Genomic DNA, 17,774 nt, shown 5'->3' on the forward strand with positions numbered 1-17,774 from the left:
CCATCTCAATTGGGTTGAGGTCGGGTGATTGTGGAGGCCAGGTCATCTGATGCAGCACTCCATCACTCTCCTTCTTGGTCAAATAGCCATTACACAGCCTGGAGGTGTGTTGGGTCATTGTCCTGTTGAAAAAAAATGATAGTCCCACTAAGCCTAAACCAGATGGGATGGCGTATCGCTGCAGAATGCTGTGGTAGCCATGCTGGTTAAGTGTGCCTTGAATTCTAAATAAATCACAGACAGTGTCATCAGCAAAGCACCGCCACACAATCACACCTCCTCCTCCATGCTTTACGGTGGGAACTACACATGTGGAGATCATCCGTTCACCCACACCGCGTCTAACAAAGACACAGCGGTTTGAACCAAAAATCTCAAATTTGGACTCCAGACCAAAGGACAGATTTCCACCGGTCTAATGTCCATTTCTCATGTTTCTTGGCCAAAGCAGGTCTCTTCTTCTTATTGGTGTCCTTTAATAGTGGTTTCTTTGCAGCAATTCGACCATGAAGGCCTGATTCACACAGTCCCCTCTAAACAGTTGATGTTGAGACGTGTCTCTCACTTGAACTCACTGGAACATTTATTTGGGCTGCAATTTCTGAGGCTGGTAACTCTAATGAACTTATCCTCTGCAGCAGAGGTAACTCTGGATCTTCCATTCTTGTGGCGGTCCTCATGAGAGACAGTTTCATCTTAGCGCTTGATGGTTTTTGCGACTGCACTTGAAGAAACTTTCAAAGTTCTTGAAATGTTCCGTATTGACTGACCTTCATGTCTTAAAGTAATGATGGACTGTTGTTTCTCTTTGCTTATTTGAGCTGTTCTTTTTTTTTTCCTTTTTCTTTTTTTCTCGCATATATATATATATATATATACATACATACACATACATATACATACATATAAATATATTTCCCTTTTTTGAGCTGTTCTTGCCATAATAACATTCCAGGTGACTACCTCATGAAGCTGGTTGAGAGAATGCCAAAAGTGTGCAAAGCTGTCATCCAGGCAAAGGGTGGCTATTTGAAGAATCTCAAATATGAAATATATTTTGAGTTGGATTTGTATGTATTTAATATGTATGTATGTATGTATCTATGTATGTACAGTGCATTTGGAAAGTATTCAGACCCCTTGACTTTTTCCAAATTTTGTTACATTACAGCCTTTTTCTATAATTGAAAAAAAAAATCCCTCTTCAATCTACACACAATAACCCATAATGACAAAGCAAAAACAGGTTTTTAGAAATGTTTGCAAATGTATAAAATAAAACAAAATGGAAAGTATTCAGACCCTTTACTCAGTACTTTGTTGAAGCACCTTTGGCAGCGATTACAGCCTTGAGTCTCTTTGGGTATGAAGCTACAAGCTTGGCAGACCTGTATTAGTGGAGTTTCTCCCATTCTTCTCTGCAGATTCTCTCAAGCTCTGTCAGGTTGGATGGGGAGCATTGCTACACAGGTATTTTCAAGGCCTCTCCAGAGATGTTCGATCGGGTTCAAGTCCGGGCTCTGGCTGGGCAACTCAAGGACATTAAGAGACTTATCCCGAAGCCACTCCTGCGTTGCCTTGGCTGAGTGCTTAGGGTCGTTGTACTGTTGGAAGGTGAACCTTCACCCCAGTTTGAGGTCCTGAGCGCTCTGGAGCAGGTTTTCATCAAGGATCTCTCTGTACTTTTCTCCGTTCATCCTTCCCTCGATCCTGACTAGTCTCCCAGTCCCTGCCGCTGAAAAATATCCACACAGCATGATGCTGCCACCACCATGCTTCACTGTAGGGATGGTGCCAGGTTTCCTCCAGATGTGATGCTTGGCATTCAGGCCAAAGAGTTCAATCTTGGTTTCGTCAGACCAGAGAGTCTTGTTTCTCATGGTCTGAGAGTCCTTTTGGTGCCTTTTGGCAAACTTCAAGCGGGCTGTCATGTGCCTTTTACTGAAGAGTGGCTTCTGTCTGGCCCCACTACTAAAAAAGGCCTGATTGGTGGAGTGCTGCAGAGATGGGAGAATCTTCCAGAAGGACAACCATCTCCACAGAGGAACTCTGGAGCTCTGTCAGAGTGACCATCGGGTTCTTGGTCACCTCCCTGACCAAGACCCTTCTCCCCCGATTGCTCAGTTTGGCCGAGCATTCAGCTCTAGGAAGAGTCTTGCTGGTTCCAAACTTCTTCCATTTAAGAATGATGGAGGCCACTGTGTTCTTGAGGACCTTTAATGTTGCAGAAATGTTTTGGTACCCTTCCCCAGATCTGTGCCTCAACACAATCCTGTCTCGGAGCTCTACAGGCTATTCCTTCGACCTCACGGCTTGGTTTTTGCTCTGACATGCATTGCCAACTGTGGGACCTTATATAGACACGTATGTGCCTTTCCAAATCATGGCTAATCAGTTGAATTTACCACAGATGGACTCAGATCAAGTTGTAGAAACATCTCAAGGATGACCAATGGAAACAGGATGCAACTGAGCTCAATTTCGAGTCTTATAGCATAGGGTCTGAATACTTATGTAAATAAGGTATTTCTGTTCTGTTTTTTATACATTTTTAAAACATTCTGAAAACCTGGTTTCGCTTTGTCATTATGGGGTATTGTGTGTAAATTGCTGAGGATTTTTTAACTTTGTGGCAACATTTTGGGGAAGGCCCTTTCCTGTTTCAGAATGAAAATGCCACTGTGCACAAAGTGAGGTCCATACAGAAATGGTTTGTCGAGATCAGTATGGAAGAACTTGACTGGCCTGCACAGAGCCCTGACCTCAACCCCATCGAACACCTTTGGGATGAATTGGAATGCCAACTGCGAGCCAGACCTAATCGCCCAACATCAGTGCCCGACCTCACTAATACTCTTGTGGCTGAATGGAAGCAAGTCCCCGCAGCAATGTTCCAACATCTAGTGGAAAGCCTTCCCATAAGAGTGAAGGGGGTACCAATTCCATATGAATGCCCATGATTTCGGAATGAGATGTTTGACGAGCAGTTGTCCACATACTTTTGGTAATGTATGGTACCTTCGGCCAGAGCCATAGCTATATTTGTAGTAGACAAGTACCATCCTTCATTTATTTTTGCCTTAGAAAATACACAAACTTTATGAGAACAGAAGCCCCAAATGCCAGCTATCTACCTAACTTGCAAATTCGGATTAGTTATCAATATCTTTGTCTGAGTTTAATCATTATTGAAAGCAAGCTGACTACATCCTGGCTCGATTACAACGAACAGGCAGAACTTAACCTGCTCCTGCAGGTTACCGCTGGATTTCTTAAAACGCTTCTAAGAGGATATTACATGCATGGTTGCAACAAAAAAACAGCAGACCAAAACTAGTAAACCAGCTGATCAGACACTGTGACGGTGTCAAGCCAGCTTGATACTTGACAGCGGAAATGGCATGGGAAATGGTAATTGTCTGCGTTCAGTTGACTCCCGCCCCAATGGAATAACAGCCTATCAGGAACAACAAAATCGAAATAGGAAAAACATTCATGGAAGAATATGACATATTACAACTTTTAAAAAATGATTGTCAAGTACGATAATTTAGTTAACACGTTCATTTGCAGACAATTACTTAGCCAAATTATACCTACATCTAGGATACTCTTCTGTGAAAATGAAGTTATTGAAAACTAACTTTTAATTAATTACCACATTGTACATTAAATGTATATGGAATGCAGCAACGTGTGGTAGACAATTTCAATATCCTATAAAACAAAACACTTTGCATCTGTTTCTTTGGTTTAGATAACGACTTCCAAATAAGAAATTACTCTCCCTACCATATTTCTTTCCAATTCAGACATTGTTTCTTCAATGAAGTACAATATGCCACAGTAGGCCTACTGGCCTTGTAGTCCTGCAAAAAAATTCTCTCAACTTTGTTGTCATTCATCTGGTGTGGACGGTGCACATGGGCTGTTTATTTTTATTTGTAAATATTGGTTTAACAAGAGATCAGCTGGCGATAATCTAGTGGCCAACCTTTGTGTGTGGCAATAGGCCCCTATGTTTATCTAGAAAGCTAGTATCCATGTGCTCTTTCAAAAATGTCACCTCGGATAATCAAAACTATTTGTCCTTGTGTTTGTACTGTTTGTCCATTTGAGAGCGGTCTCAGATACCAAAAACAACCTTGATTCTCTCCTTAACTTTTTTCTCAGTCATCTGGTGTGAACGGTGCGTTCGCTGAAGTGAACAGCAATATTTACAGCTAAAAATAAACAGCCCATGCACAAAGCCAATTTTCACCATGGCAACAGAACACTTTGTTGTCAAAAATGTGGAGAAAGTATGAGAATTATTGGCACTGTCTCTAAGTGAAATCAACTCTGCAGCTCGAGGCGCTGTGTGCAGTACCGTCCATAATGGGATTATTGAACCGAGCCCATTGAGAGTTTGAGGTTCATTTCAGTGTTATTGATTGGTTTGAAATGTAATAGAATGAAATGCATTTCTAAAATCAATTGCACATCTGAAACAGTAGAAGGAGAAGAAAGATGAGCTCTTTGGAAGGACTCTGATCTCAGATGTGAGGAGAGAGAGGTGAGCTGAGAGAGAGAGGGAGGTGAACACCCCCGAGTACAAGCGCTCCAGGTCTACCTAAAACTCTGAGTTAATGAAATCAGCTGCAGAGGGGGAGGAATTGGTGTGTGTGTGTAATGGGGGAGGGGTTGTGGCAGGTAGATAGATAGGAAAGAGGGGGGCTTGTATATAGAATATCTGCTAGTGTGTGTGTATGTGTGTGTGTGTGTGTGTGTGTGTGTGTGTGTGTGTGTGTGTGTGTGTGTGTGTGTGTGTGTGCGTGCATGTGTATACAAACCACCATGTGTGTGATGTGTGTGCTGCCAACGTACAGAGAGACAGTGGCTGAGGGATGAAGCAGAAACTGTCGCTGCTATTTTTATCTGTCTCCATCGCCACGGGGGAACAGCCACTATCTGCGGCGGAGTGGGCCATGGAGTTGAGTGAAAGGGGGATAGGAGTGAGCCAGGACACACACACTCAATGGACAAGAGGTCTATTATTCCAGTTTAAAGCTTTTCTCTGAGCCAGTGCTGTAGTTATGTTAGTTGCAGCAATGAAGGTCTTATCCAGGCTGGTATCCAATCTGTGTGTAGGGCAAGTGAAAAGGGACTGAGATTTGGGTCCAATGCACTCACAGATACGCAGACACACATACATACACACACATACACAGCAGTTTTTTATTCCCCCTAACCATAGAGCCTGAACGAAATACAGCCAACAAACATAATTATTCTCCTTCTCCTTCATTCTCCATCACTACCCCATTAAATCAATACATTCTGTACCCTCTGCCTATTCTGAACCATCCTTACTCCCATCCAGTCATCCTCATCCACTGCCTTTGGGTCCCTTTACCTTTACGCATAGGCTATTTATATCCTTCTGCCGCTATAAATAGCTCCATCATCCGGTGTATGGCTGGCACCCCACATCTCCTCTGCAGCACAGAGCTGCAGTGCGTCAGGCTGGCAGTGCTGCACGGGTACATCACGGCAGAAACAGGATGAATGGCGATGCAGTGTGTGTGCTCAAAGCAGGGGGTTGCAGTGCCTCTAACTAGAGCAGAGAGATGAGGGGAGAAAGAGAGGGAGAGAGGGGGGGGCAGCAAGGCTGCTGTTTTACTCCAAACAGCAGGAGTATGACAAGTGAGAGCAGAGATTTAGAAAACAGAAAACCCTTTGTGATAGTATTTGTAGGGACTTGGTTATCACTGTTATTGCCTTCAAAGTGAGTGAGGATTGCCATCCAACCATCTTACCCAAACATGAAGATAATCAAAAGCACACAGTGCCCACACTCCATCTCTACCCCAAGACACACAAACAGACAGGAAGAATGAACCCAAATCTTTCCTGTGTGTGTATGTGTCTCTCTCTCTCTTTGAGCCAGCGATATGAGGTTTCCTTACCTTGGGTATTTCACTCTCTAAAGTGTGCTCTGGATTGTTCCATTAGAACTTAAACCCAAAGTGAACATAGTATCAGCAAACACAGTATCAGTATAAGTGACCAGACACACTGGTCATTTACTCAGTCCACAGATGGACTCAGTCCACAGATGGATGGAAATGTCACCACGTGGCAATTTTATGACTATAACAGATGACAAATGGAATGAAGAGCAGAGAACACATCAATACGTTGGTATTAATATTTTACTATGTGCAGTGTTATTGTAGCTGTGATCAAAACCGTATTTTTTGCTAGTTCTGCAACCTAGTGGTGCTAGGACACGTCCATACCACACAGAAAAACAATGCTACCAATAGATGGGTTAGCTGACATCAGGAAAACGATGTGCACGCTTCCATGGGGCTGAAGTCAGTCTGTTGTTGTGATTCTGGATGGCCAGACTGCTAGCAAGAATGACAAGAAACTGCCATGTGGGGAATCGTAAGTGGATCATTTCAGCTCATTTAATCTTGTTATTGATAACATTTCTTGTTTTGAGGTGTTTTGATTGATTTCATGTCAATGCTAATATGGCTAAAAATTGCTTTAAAAAAAATATTATTTTCTACATTGTAGAATAATAGTGAAGACATCAAAACTAAGAAATAACACATATGGAATCATGTAGTAACCCACAAAGTGTTAAACAAATCAAAATATATTTCATATTTGAGATTCTTCAAATAGCCACCCTTTGCCTTGGTGACAGCTTTGCACACTCTTTGCATTCTCTCATCCAGCTTCACCTGGAATGATTTTCCAACAGTCTTGAAGGAGTTCCCACATATGTTGAGCACTTGTTGGCTGCTTTTCCTTCACTCTGCCATCCGACTCATCCCAAACCATCTCAATTGGGTTGAGGTCGGGTGATTGTGGAGGCCAGGTCGTCTGATGCAGCACTCCATCACTCTCCTTCTTGGTCAAATAGTCATTACACAGCCTGGAGGTGTGTTGGGTCATTGTCCTGTTGAAAAACAAATGATAGTCCCACTAAGCCCAAACCAGATGGGATGGTGTATCGCTGCAGAATGCTGTGGTAGCCATGCTGGTTAAGTGTGCCTTGAATTCTAAATAAATCACTGACAGTGTCATCAGCAAAGCACCCCCACACCATCACACCTCCTCCTCCATGCTTCACGGTGGGAACCACACATGCGGAGATCATCTGTTCACCTACTCTGCGTCTCACAAAGACACGGCGGTTGGAACCAAAAATCTCCAATTTGGACTCATCAGACCAAAGGACAGATTTCCACCGGTCTAATGTCCAGTGCTCGTGTTTCATGGCCTCTTCTTGGTCTGGTCTCTTCTTCTTATTGGTGTCCTTTAGTAGTGGTTTCTTTGCAGCAATTCGACAATGAAGGCCTGATTCACGCAGTCTCCTATGAACAGTTGATGTTGAGATGTGTCTGTTACTTGAACTCCGTGAAGCATTTATTTGGGCTGCAATCTGTGGTGCAGTTAACTCTAATGAATTGATCCTGCAACAACTTGTGTCAATTATTTGTCCTTTTATAGAATACGCTTTTTTACTAATGACTCAACATTGGCTGCATATCCATTGTCCTTCTGCCAAAGTGTGGACTTGCACGTTTCTTCTCATCTCAGGGATTTAACAATGGTGTAGCTCAAGCCAATGCTTACACCTATCCAATGCTTGGATATCGATGAGGAGAGGGATGGACAATTGGTATGCAGCCATTGATTTCAGGTGGCTTCATCAACAAATGGAATGTGACCCAAATGGCACCCTATTCCCTATACATAGTGCCCAAATTTTGAGCAAGGCCCATAGGGTTCCGTTCAAAAGTAGTGCATTATATAGGAAAAGGTTATAGGGAATAGGGTGCCCTTTGGAATGCATTCCGCCTGCTCTATTGAACAAGGACAACAATATCTACTTGCGTGAATGTGCAATCGGCGAATCACAAAAGCCACAAAAATTGCTACAAAACATGACTCCATTTATTTTTTGATCAGACAGCAGGCTCAAACAATCAATGACGTCATTGGTTGAACTCTCCCAGCGCAAAAATTCAAAAATACAGCTACAGTGCATTCGAAAAGTATTCCCTTTTCCACATTTTGTTACGTTACAGCGTTATTCTAAAATGAATTCAATATCTTTTTTTTTCATCAATCTAAACTAAATACCCCATAATGGCAAAGCGAAACAGGTTTTTTGAATTTCTTGCACATGTATAAAAAAACAAAAACAGAAATACCTTATTTACATAAGTATTCTGACCCGTTGCTATGAGACTCGAAATTGAGCTCAGGTGCATCCTGTTTCCATTGATCATCCTTGAGATGTTTCTACAACTTGATTGGAGTCCACCTGTGGTAAATTCAATTGATTGGACATTATTTGGAAAGGAACACACCTGTCTATATAAGGTCAAACAGTTGACAGTGCATGTCAGAGCAAAAAGCAAGCCATGAGTTTGAAGGAATTGTCAATAGAGCTCCGAGACAGGATTGTGTCGAGGCACAGATCTGGGGAAGGGTACCAAAACATTTCTGCAGCTTTGAAGGTCCCCAAGAACACAGTTGCCTCCATCATTCTTAAATGGAAGAAGTTTGGAACCAGCAAGACTCTTCCTAGGGCTGGCCGCCCGGCCAAACTGAGCAATTGGGGGAGAAGGGCCTTTTGGTCACTCTGACAGAGACCCAGAGTTCCTCTGTGGAGATGGGAGAAACTTCCAGAAGGACAACCATCTCTTCAGCGCTCCACCAATAAGGCCTTTATTGTAGAGTGGCCAGACAGAAGCCACTTCTCAGTAAAAGGCACATGACAGCCCACTTGGAGTTTGCCAAAAGGCACCTAAAGACTCTCAGACAATGAGAAACAAGATTCTCTGGTCAGATGAAACCAAGATTGAACTCTTTGTTCTGAATGCCAAGCATCATGTCTGGAGAAAACCTGGCACCATCCCTACGGTGAAGCATTGTTGTGGCAGCATCATGATGTGGGGATGTTTTTCAGCTGCAGGGACTGGGAGACTAGTCAGGATCGAGCGAAAGATGAACGGAGCAAAGTACAGAGAGATCTTTCATGAAAACCTGCTCCAGATCGCTCAGGACCTCAGACTGGGGCGAAGGCTCACCTTCCAACAGGACAATGACATTAGGAACACAGCCAAGAATGAGAGGATCTGCAGAGAAGAATGGGAGAAACTCCCCAAATACAGGTGTGCCAAGCTTGTAGCGTCATACCCAAGAAGACTCGAGGCTGTAATCGCTGCCAAAGGTGCTTCAACAAAGTACTGAGTAAATGGTCTGAATACTTATGTAAATGTCATATTTCAGTATTTTATTTTTTATAAATTTGCAAACATTTCTAAAAACCAGTTTTTGCTTTGTCATTATGGGATGTTGTGTGTAGATTGGTGAGGGGAAAACACAATTCAATACATTTTAGAATAAGGCTGTAACGTAACAGAATGTGGAAAAGTCAAGGGGTCTGAATACTTTCCGAATATATATAATTATGTCTGAAACAACCTCACTCATAATTATGTAGGGAGACTGGAAAAACACCATAAATAGTGTCTAGCGGTGAAGTTTCCCTTTAAAGGGGGGCTGAACTTCCTTACTGGCCTTGTTTTGAAGCTTGCTCATTAATTAAGAAATGTTAGTGGCCATGACTGAATCCAAATGAGAGTCGTCTTGGGGGTGTTGATTTGTGTGTGTCTTCAATCACAACAAACAAGGGCAGTAGTGAGTACAGCGAGGTAAACTAAGATAGCTTTGCTATGGAGAGAACAACATTTTAAAGTTGAAGACTTCTCCTGACTGACTTGCCATCTTAAGATAGTCAGCTAATTCAGTTTTATGTGTAGGCTAAAGCCTGCGTGACCTTGTGGTTAGACAAGCTGGGGATAGCGGCAGCTGGCTAGCGCTAACTGATTTTTCTGTTAAATCAGTAATGCCAAGATAGCAAGAGCTAGTGTATGGAATGTGTTTCATAAGACACTTGTTCTACAACACCTTGCTACGAAAGTAGCTTGCAACTTAGTTTAAAAGTTTCATCACATCATGTAAAGACATGTTACAGTGGAAATAGTATCAACTGCTGTCTTGAGTCAGTTCAGCTGTCCTACAACACAGTATTCTATGTGGCTAATTTTGTCTCGGCTCCTCTCTCCTTATGTCCGCTGTTAGATCTTTCCAGAGGGACAAATCCCAGAACCACTAATACTCCTACAGGAGTAGGTTACATGTGGACATTGCACAAACATTGGCCATCTAGTGTGGATACATTATCAACAAAAAATGTATGGGTGTGCACAACATTTACTGCTGTATATATCATATTGATGTGCTTATAAAGATAGTATTTCCACACTTAACTTATACCTAGCAAATACAAATAAGTTGTGTGTAGAGTACAACTTCAGCTGTCTAACTAGAACTAAAATGGCATTATATTTGTCTATTTGGATTTGGCTGTCCAACCACACACTGACATGCACAGCTCTCTGGGTGAGGTTCTGTCTTCAAGTCTCCAGTGGGTGATGAAGTCCCTTCAATCTACAGTGTCATAACCGCTACACACAGCCTACATAGTTGTCCCCATATTAGCTAAAGTAACGTCCTAGTCAACAAAGCTAATAGAACTAATGCATTAGTAAACCCGCTACAATCATGCAGTAACGTTACAGTGTATAGTCAGTAAGCAGTTAGACCGGCAGGCCCCGGTGGCAATAAATTAATAAAACCAAAAGCTTACATTGACTTGGAAGAGTTCCAGTGTTTTGTTGGATAGTCTAGCTAGCTAACATAGCATCCCTCTGTTTGAACCGGCTGTTTGAGTAACTAAACTAGCCAGCTGCATTTGCCAACTAAGTGAAACTGAAAGTGAAAAAAAGATGAAGAACTCTCTCGCTCTCTCTCTCTCTCTTGCTTCTCCTACATTTTGGAAGAAATTAATTAATTTAAAACTCTTCAACTATTGTCTTTAGCTCTCTTTGAGTCAACTACTCCCCACATTTTATGCACTGCAGTGCTAGCTAGCTGTAGCTTATGCTTTCAGTAGTAGAGTCATTCTCTGATCCTTTGATTGGGTGGACAACATGTTACTTCATGCTGCAAGAGCTCTGATAAGTTGGAGGACGTCCTCCGGAAGTTGTCATAATTACTGTGTAAGTCTATGGAAGGGGGTGAGAACCAACAGCCTCCTAGGTTTTGTATTGAAGTCAATGTACCAAGAGGAGGACGGAAGCTAGCTGTCCTCCGGCTACACCATTGTGCTACCCTACAGAGTGCTGTTGAGGCTATTGTAGACCTTGGTGACGTGAATATATTTAGTATAGTTTTATCTAAAAAGGATAACTTTTTCAATGTTTTACCATTTTCATTTTTATGACATTCAGTGAGGAGGATGGTCCTCCCCTTCCTCCTCTAAGGAGCATCCACTGGCACACACACACATCAGAACCATGGACAGCCACATCATACATTATATATACAAAAGTATGCCTTCAAATTAGTAGGATTCGGCTATTTCAGCCACACCCGTTGTTGACAGGTGTATAAATCGAGCACATAGCCATGCAATCTCCATAGACAAATATTGGCAGTAGAATGGCCTTACAGAAGAGCTCAGTCACTTTCAAGGTGGCACCGTCATAGGATGCCACCTTTCCAACAAGTCAGTTCGTCAAATTTCTGCCCTGCTAGAGCTGCCCCGGTCAACTGTAAGTGCTGTTATTGTGAAGTGGAAATGTCTAGGAGCAACAACGGCTCAGCCGAGAAGTGGTAGGCCACACAAGCTTACAGAACGGGACCCCCGATTGCTGAAGCGCGTAGCGCATGAACATCGTCTGTCCTCGGTTGCAACAATCACTACCGAGTTCCAAACTGCCTCTGGAAGCAATGTGTCAGCAAAATATTTGTTCTTCGGGAGCTTCATGAAATGGGTTTCCATGGCAGAGCAGCCGCACACAAGCCTAAGATCCCCATGCGCAATGCCAACCGTCGGCTGGAGTGGTGTAAATGTTATGCCCCTGAAAGGGGGAAATATAGAAATAAATCACACAGAGATGTAGCTTCGGCTTCAAGTCACTTGTAATGAGTGTTTGTCCTGTAAAATCATCAACCATTTACATAGGTACAAAATAGAATGTTTCACAAATGCAAAAAAGATATTCTCTCAAATTTCATAGCTGTTACAATTGTTCAATAAACCAGTATTGTCTCATTTACACATTACAATTGATCCTTTTTTATTATCCTTCTTTTTAAATTGACATGAAATGCAATGACAAACCTTTTAACCTTTTTAAGTGCATCACGTATTTATTATCTCCTTGTATATACTGTTCCTATATTTATTACATATGTATTAATTCCTATCAGTATGCAAACTCATCCTAATAACAAAGAAAACATGTATAACCTTGTATTCATTTGTATTTAGTGCTTTAGGTTACAACAACATTCACATTTCCCAAAAGCTTTCCATTGCTCCCATTCACCCACACACAAAGGAGCTGTGCACGCGGTCTCTCTCTCTCTCTCTGATCACTAAGTCACCTCGTGCAGGTGGGCAACCTTCTAGCAAGCTAGCTAGCAAAATGGCTAATGGCTAATTTCTAAGAGGTCTAAACATACAAATAACACATTTATATTGTTTTAAACATGTTTGCTACTGACTAAATAACATACAGTAACATCTGTAACATTCTGACATGAACAAATACATTAGAAATCGCATGTATAACTGAAAGGTGGAAATATATAAATAAATCCCACGGAAACGTAGCTTCGGCTTCAAGTCACTTGTAATGAGTGCGCTGGGACGCCCTGTGCGCCCACATAGGAATTCCTAGGTATAACCAATTGAACGCAGATCAGATCAATAGAGCACACAGATCGTATTATAAACATTCAGATAAATGAATAGCATATTACTTACTGGTACACATTATGATTCTGTATTTTTATTTCGTTATTATTAAGGCACTTTTAATTCTATCACATAAAGCTCGCTGCCATTGGACTCTGGAGCAGTGGAAACACGTTTTCTGGAGTGATGAATCACGCAATACCATCTGGCAGTCTGACGGACAAATCTGGGTTTGGCGGATGCCAGGAGAATGCTATCTTCCCGAATGCATAGTGCCAACTGTAAAGTTTGGTGGAGGAGGAATAATGGTCTGGGGCTGTTTTTCATGGTTCGGGCTAGGCCCCTTACTTCCAGTGAAGGGAAATATTATCGCTACAGCATACAATGACATTCTAGACAATTCTGTACTTCCAACTTTGTGGCAACAGTTTGGGGAAGGCCCTTTCCTGTTTCAGCATGACAATGCTCCCGTGCACAAAGCGAGGTCCATACAGAAATGATTTGTCGAGATCAGTGTAGAAGAACTTGGCTGGCCTGTACAGAGCCCTGACCTCAACCCCATCGAACACTTTTGGGATGAATTGGAACGCCGACTGCGAGCCAGGCCTACTCGCCCAACATCAGTGCCCGACCTCGCTAATGCTCTTGTGGCTGAATGGAAGCAAGTCCCCGCAGCAATGTTCCAACATCTAGTGGAAAGCCTTCCCAGAAGAGTGGAGGCTGTTATAGCAGCAAAGGGGGGATGAACTCCATATTAATGCCCATGATTTTGGAATGAGATGTTTGACGAGCAGGTTTCCACATACTTTTGGTAATGTAGTGTATTTAGCTTACGACTTGCGGTAACACTCCATGGTTCTAAATCAACAGTTGTTTAGTATTCCAAAAATGTTGGAAAGATTAACTTGCTTGACCATGCTGTAGGTCATGTAACTGTTTGTTACATGCAATATGCTTTGTGGACTTCACCGGACAGAGGCTGCTCTCCGGTTTTGTGATGAAACAAAGGTGTGGTTGAATTTATTCTGCCACTGTGTCTTCCTATTGTCTCGGCGTTAGGCCTATATATCACGGTTGCAAGGCATATGAACTAACAGGTTATAGTGCAAATAATGTAATTATCACAACACAAATATGTAATATGGCTTTCTTTTCTGGCCCAGTGATTTTACCCATGTACCGCTACTGTTTGCAATAGAACTTACCAGAGGGGGGCATCGTTTACTACCTAAATTATTTGGATCCTCTGGTTACCGTGTAGCTCAGTTGGTAGAGCATGGCGCTTGCAGTGCCAGGATTGTGGATTCGATTCCCATGGGGGACCAGTATGAAAAAAAGTATTAAAATGTATGCACTGTAAGTTGCTCTGGATAAGAGTGTCTGCTAAATGACTAAAATGTTACCACCAGTGTTTTGAATACATTGAACTAATTGACAAAACAGACCATGGGATGCCTTTTCACGCTGAGATTTATTTGTCAAGGGAAGGGGAGGGTGAGGGTTGAGGAGGAGGGGTGACACTTGACTACTGCAGGGCTAAAACTTGACTAGGTGAGGTCTGAGGAGAATGAATGATGAAGTTCCCAATATGTATTCCGTACATTAGTGTTGATTTCACTTTGCACAAAGGCCAATAACTCATACAAGTCTATGTGGTTCCTCCTTCTGAAAAGACCCAACCTCTTCAAGGTCATAAAACGTATAATCAGTGCTTGACTTGGGCTGGAGCTCACCGGTGCTGAGTACCAGCACTTCACATTTTCTACTGTTCCTGTTCCTCTTATAAAATATTAGCTCAAAAGTATTGTGGAGCTCCTGCACCTACAGTTGAACTCGGAAGTTTACATACACTTAGGTTGGAGTCATTAAAACTCGTTTTTCAACCACTCCACAAATATCTTGTTAACAAACTATAGTTTTTGGCAAGTTGGTTAGGACATCTACTTTGTGCATGACACAAGTAATTTTTACAACAATTGTTTACAGACAGATTATTTCACTTATAATTCACTGTATCACAATTCCAGTGGGTCAGAAGTTTACATACACTAAGTTGACTGTGCTAATAAAACAGCTTGGAAAATTCCAGAAAATGATGTAATGGCTTTAGAAGCTTCTGATAGGCTAATTGACATCATTTGAGTCAATTGGAGGTGTACCTGTGGATGTATTTCAAGGCCTACCTTCAAACTTAGTGCCTCTTTGCTTGACATCATGGGAAAATCAAAAGAAATCAACCAAGACCTCAGAAAAAAAATAGTAGTCCTCCACAAGTCTGGTTCATCCTTGGGAGCAATTTCCAAATGCCTGAAGGTACCACGTTCATCTGTACAAACAATAGTACGCAAGTATAAACACCATGGGACCAAGCAGCCGTCATACCGCTCAGGAAGGAGACGCGTTCTGTCTCCTAGAGATTAACGTACTTTGGTGCGAAAAGTGCAAATCAATCCCAGAACAACAGCAAAGGACCTTGTGAAGATGCTGGAGGAAACAGGTACAAAAGTAGCTATATCCATAGTAAAACAAGTCCTATATCGACATAACCTGAAAGGCCGCTGAGCAAGGAAGAAGCCACTGCTCCAAAACCGCCAAAAAAAGCCAGACTACGGTTTGCAACTGCACATGGGGACAAAGATCGTACTTTTTGAAGAAATGTCCTCTGGTCTGATGAAACAAAAATAGAACTGTTTGGCCATAATGACCATCGTTATGTTTGGAGGAAAAAGGGGGTACTTGCAAGCCGAAGAAAACCATCCCAACCGTGAAGCACGGGGGTGGCAGCATCATGCTGTGTGTGTGCTTTGCTGCAGGAGGGACTGGTGCACTTCACAAAATAGATGGCATCATGAGGAAGGAAAATTATGTGGATATATTGAAGCAACATCTCAAGACATCAGTCAGGAAGTTAAAGCTTGGTCGCAAATGGGTCTTCCAAATGGACAATGACCCCAAGCATACTTCCAAAGTTGTGGCAAAATGGCTTAAGGACAACAAAGTCAAGGTATTGGGGTGGCCATCACAAAGCCCTGACCTCAATCCTATAGAAAATTAGTGGTCAGAACTGAAAAAGCATGTGCGAGCAAGGAGGCCTGCAAACCTGACTCCGTTACACCAGCTCTGTCAGGAGGAATGGGCCAAAATTCACCCAATTTATTGTGGGAAGCTATTGTAGAATATTACTCGAAATGTTTGACCCAAGTTAAATAATTTAAAGGCAATGCTACCAAATACTAATTGAGTGTATGTAAACTTCTGACCCACTGGGAATGTGATGAAAGAAATAAAGATGAAAGAAATAATTCTCTCTACTATTATTCTGACATTTCACATTCTTAAAATAAAGTGGTGATGCTAACTGACCAAGACAGGGAATTTTTACTAGGATTAAAGTAAAACAGCGGAGTCACTCACCACCTTCCGGAGACATTTGAAACCCCACCTCTTTAAGGAATACCTGGGATAGGATAAAGTATTCCTTCTAACCCCCCCCCCCCCCCCCCCAAATTGTAAAGTGGTTATCCCACTGGCTATAGGGTGAACGCACCAATTTGTGAGTCGCTCTGGCTAAGAGCGTCTGCTAAATGACGTTAATGTGCCCTTGAGCAAGGCACTTAACCCTAATTGCTCCTGTAAGTCGCTCTGGTTAAGAGCGTCTGCTAAATGACTAAAATGTAAAATGTAATTAAATGTCAGGAATTGTGAAAAACTGATTTTAAATGTATTTGGCTACTTGGTGTATGTAAACTTCAGACTTCAACTATAAATATAAACAGTACCAGCACCCAAAATGAGTACCGGCACCTATTTCAGTCCAAGTCAAGCACTGCTTATAATAATATGGTTATTTTGTGTTAAAAGAGGAAATATTTCCTTGTTTCTAAAGCCAATTCTAAAGTATAGCTTCACCAGGTCATCTAACGTAGACATTTTAACAGTGACGCACAGCAACAGGGAGCCAGGGAGGCATCCCACTGGGCAAAAACTTGTTTAATCAATGTTGTTTCCACATCATTTCAGCCCAAAAATGTAATGTGATGACATTGAATCAATGAAGAAAACTGATAGGATTTGCAAAAAGTCAACAACGTATTGGGAATGTCTTCTTTTTTTCAACTAACTTTTAACCTAAATCCAATGACAGGGTTACATTTTTTTTATTTCATGTTCAATTTACGTTAATTGACAACTCAACCAAATGTCAATCAAAACTAGACGTTGAATTATGATGTCTGTTCCCAACTGGATGCAATTAACCAAATCCCCTACTTTAATCTTTAAGTATAAATGTGACTTTATTCGTACAATTTCGACTTTATTCTCAAAATATTTGGAGTTTATTCTCTAAGTTTAATTTTGACTTTATTCCTAAAATAATAATAATAAAAAATGAGATTTTGAAGTACTATCCATGCCAAATAAAACAAATTCATCATCATTTATTTTTATTTTATTTTTGCTTGGCCGTAATACTCTTTCGGTACAAATGTGTAGCCTGCAGTTCAGGAATATTATTTTTTCCCTCTTTATAAGAAATTACCATGTTTTATTAGGACAAGTAAAATTATTAATGGTTACATAAATTGGAAACGATAAATTGATCCTACACCATGATTTCTTCCATTCATAAAATGTGTATGGTATGGCTCATTGCCATTGTAGATTTGCCATGGTAAACAAGGAAATGAAATACTTTATTTTAGTTGTACGGAATGATTGTCAAATATATAAATCGCCCTTAGTCTGCTCAAGAAGCGAGATGAAAATGTTCTGATGATAATACCCACCAGAGGGCGAAATCGTCTTGAAAAATGCTGGTTGCAATCAGACTAAAAGATAACCCGACATCTGCGTTATGAGTGGTAAATCAGTGCGGAAGATGGTTGCAATTAAGATCAGCTTTGCTGGTGATTTTAGAGCATGGTTTAATGAG

This window comes from Coregonus lavaretus (genome assembly GCF_964263955.1).
Source record: "Coregonus lavaretus genome assembly, chromosome: 16".
Classification (NCBI taxonomy): Eukaryota; Metazoa; Chordata; class Actinopteri; order Salmoniformes; family Salmonidae; genus Coregonus; species Coregonus lavaretus.